A 3,133-nucleotide genomic window follows, 5' to 3' on the forward strand; every position below is an offset into this window, starting at 1 on the left:
CTTCCACAAATGTATCTGCCTGTTACAGTTTTGGTAAGCATAACCACTGCACAGACCTCCTGGAGGCAAAGTCCCATCTTCACACTGAGTTCACCCTCTATATGTTGTGTGGCACTACCATCATGCTAATCAGATAGATTCAGGGCAGAGCTAGCTGCTCAAAATTGGGCATCTATGAGGTGCTGTGGGCTGTCAGCAGTAGCAGAACTGAATTCAGCCACTATCTGTAGCCTCATTGCTTGGTATATCCCTCACTCTACCATCACCATCAAACCAGAGGACCAACCCTTGTTCAATGAGGAGTGCAGGAGAGCATGCCAAAAGCAGCACCAGGAATACCTAAAAATGAGGTGCCAACCCTGTGAAGCTACAACACAGGACTACATGCCAAAACATGCAGGTCAGTGGGACTAGCGGAATAATATTTCGGCACAGACTAGAAGGGCCGAATGGCCTGTTTTTCTGTGCTGTAGTGTTCTATGGTTCTATGGTTAACATTCTAAACAGCAGAAGCAGCATGCAATAGACAGAGCTAAATGATCCCACATCCAACAGATCAGATCAAAGCTCTGCAGTCCTGTCATATCCAATATTAAATGGTTGCAAACAGTTAAACAACTAACGGAGGAGCCTGCAAAGACATTTCCATCCTCAATATTGGGAGAGCCCAGCACATCATTGCAAAAGACAAGGCTGAAACATTTGCAACTTCAGCCTTAAGTTCCATGTTAATGACTCATATCTGCCTGTCCTGAGAACTCCAAGATCATAGATGCCAATTTTCAGCCAAATTGATTCACACCATGTGATATCAAGAAACAGCTGAAGGAACTGGATACAGCAAAAGCTATTGGCCCTGACAATATTCCAGCTGTAGTACTGAAGATTTGTACTTCAGAACTAGCTGTACCCTTAGTCAAGCTTTTCCAGTACAGCTACAACATTGGCATTTACCTGTCAATGTGGAAAATTGCCTAAGTGCCACCAAAAATAGGATAAATCCAATTTGGTCAATTACCGTCCCATCAGTCTACTCTCAATCATCAACAAATTGATGGAAGATGTCGTTGACCGTGCTATCAAGCAGCACTTATATAGCAATAACCTGCTTACCAATGCTTAATTTGGGTTCTGCCAGAGTTACTCAGCTCCTGATCCCATTACAGCCTCGGTCCAAACATGGATAAAAGGTCTGAAGACCAGAGGTAAGGTGAGAGTGACTGCTCTTGACAACAAGGTAGCATTAGACCAACTATGGCATCAAGGAGCCCTGGCAAGATTGAGGTCAATGGAATTCGGGGGAAATTCTCCAGTGGTTGGAGTCATACGTAGCATAAAGGAAGATGGTTGTAGTTGTTGGAAGCCAATCATCTCAACTCCAGGACATCGCTGCACGAGTTCTTCATGAGCAGTGCCCTAGGGCCACTCATCTTCAGTTGCTTCATCAATGACCTTCCCTCCATCATAAGGTCAGAAGTGGAAATGTTTGCTGATGATGTCGCAGTGTTCAGTACAATTTGCAACTCCTTGGATGCTGAAGCAGCCTGAGTCCACATGCAGCAAGACCTGGACAAAATTCAGGCTTGGGCTGATAAGGGAAACTAACATTTGTGCCACACAAGTGCTAGGCAAGTACCATCTCCAACAAGAGTGAATTTAACCATCTCCCCTTGACATTCAACAACAGTACCATCACTGAATCCCGCACTAACAATATCTTGGGGGTTATCATTAACCAGAAACTTAACTGGACAAAGAACAGGTCAGAGGCTGCGAATTCTGTGGCAAGTAACTCACCTGCTGACTCACCATCTACAAGGCACATGTCAGGAGTGTGATGGAATACTCTCCACTTGCCTGGATGAGTGCAGCTCCAACAACACTTAAGAAGCTCGACACCATCCAAGTAAAGCAGACCGTTTAATTGGCATCCCATCCACCAGGTTAAACATTCACTCCCTCTACAGCAGTGCACAGTAGCAGTGGTGACTACCATTTACAAAATGCACTGCACCAACTCGCCAAGGCTCTTCCAACAGCAGAAGACAGAACCTTCCAAACCCACGACCTCAACCACCTAGAAGGACAAGGGTAGGAGATACATGGGAACACGAGCACATGCAAGTGCCCCTCCAAGTCACTCACCATCCTAACTTGGAACTACATCAGTGTTCCTTCTCTGTTGCTGGGTCAAAATCCTGGAATGCCCTCCCTAAAAGCACTGTGGATGTATTTTTAGCACATGGACTGCAGCGGTTCAAGTAAATGGCTCACCACCATCTTCTCAAGGACAAGATGGATGGGCAATAAATGCTAGCCTTGCCAGCAATGTTCATATCCCAATAACAAATAACAAGAAATCAAGGTTGAGATCAGTAGGTTTTTGGATTCTAAAGGAATAAGGGGATATGGGTATAGGACAGGAAAGTGGAGTTGAGGTGGAAGATCAGTCATGACCTTATTGAAGTGGAGCAGGCCATAGGGTTTGTACGACCTACTACTGCTCCTATTTCTTATGTCCTTATAGATGCACAAAATATTATGATTTCAATTATGGGCAGAATTTTCCTTGCCCGCTGGCGTCGGGCGTTGATGTGGTATCTTTGATGAACGGACTACAGGAGACTCAGGTACAGATTATGATCATTTATTCGAGCAATTGCAAGCTTGTCTCAATACAGCTTGAGACAGCACTCTACTAAGCTACAAGTGTTCACCATATTTATACATTATTGGTCACATACAAGAACATCCTCCAGATTCCGATCTTGTCAGCATATAGGTTTACATTAAACAGACAAGTCTCTGGTAACAAAGGGTACAAAGGTACATGCATCATATGTCCCTACTTTCACCCAGGCAGAGACCCGCCTTCCTATCTAAGCTGGGACCATCTGTCCTTCCCTTATCTGTTGAAGAGCACACTTAATCTATGTTATTGCCATCTCCTGACTCCAATCTAATTCCCAGGACCTTGCTGGTGATTGCAAACCCTGAGGGTGTACAAAGTTTGAGAGTGTATAAGGTTCATCTGGTTTAACTGTTTAATTGTTGATTTACTGATTTACGCTGGCCTGCCTATAGATTCTAATTTAAGTAATTCATTCCCTTATAATGAATTCTCCCTTACCAT

Source organism: Cetorhinus maximus, chromosome 8, assembly GCF_964194155.1.
Source record: "Cetorhinus maximus chromosome 8, sCetMax3.hap1.1, whole genome shotgun sequence".
In the NCBI taxonomy this organism is placed as follows: Eukaryota; Metazoa; Chordata; class Chondrichthyes; order Lamniformes; family Cetorhinidae; genus Cetorhinus; species Cetorhinus maximus.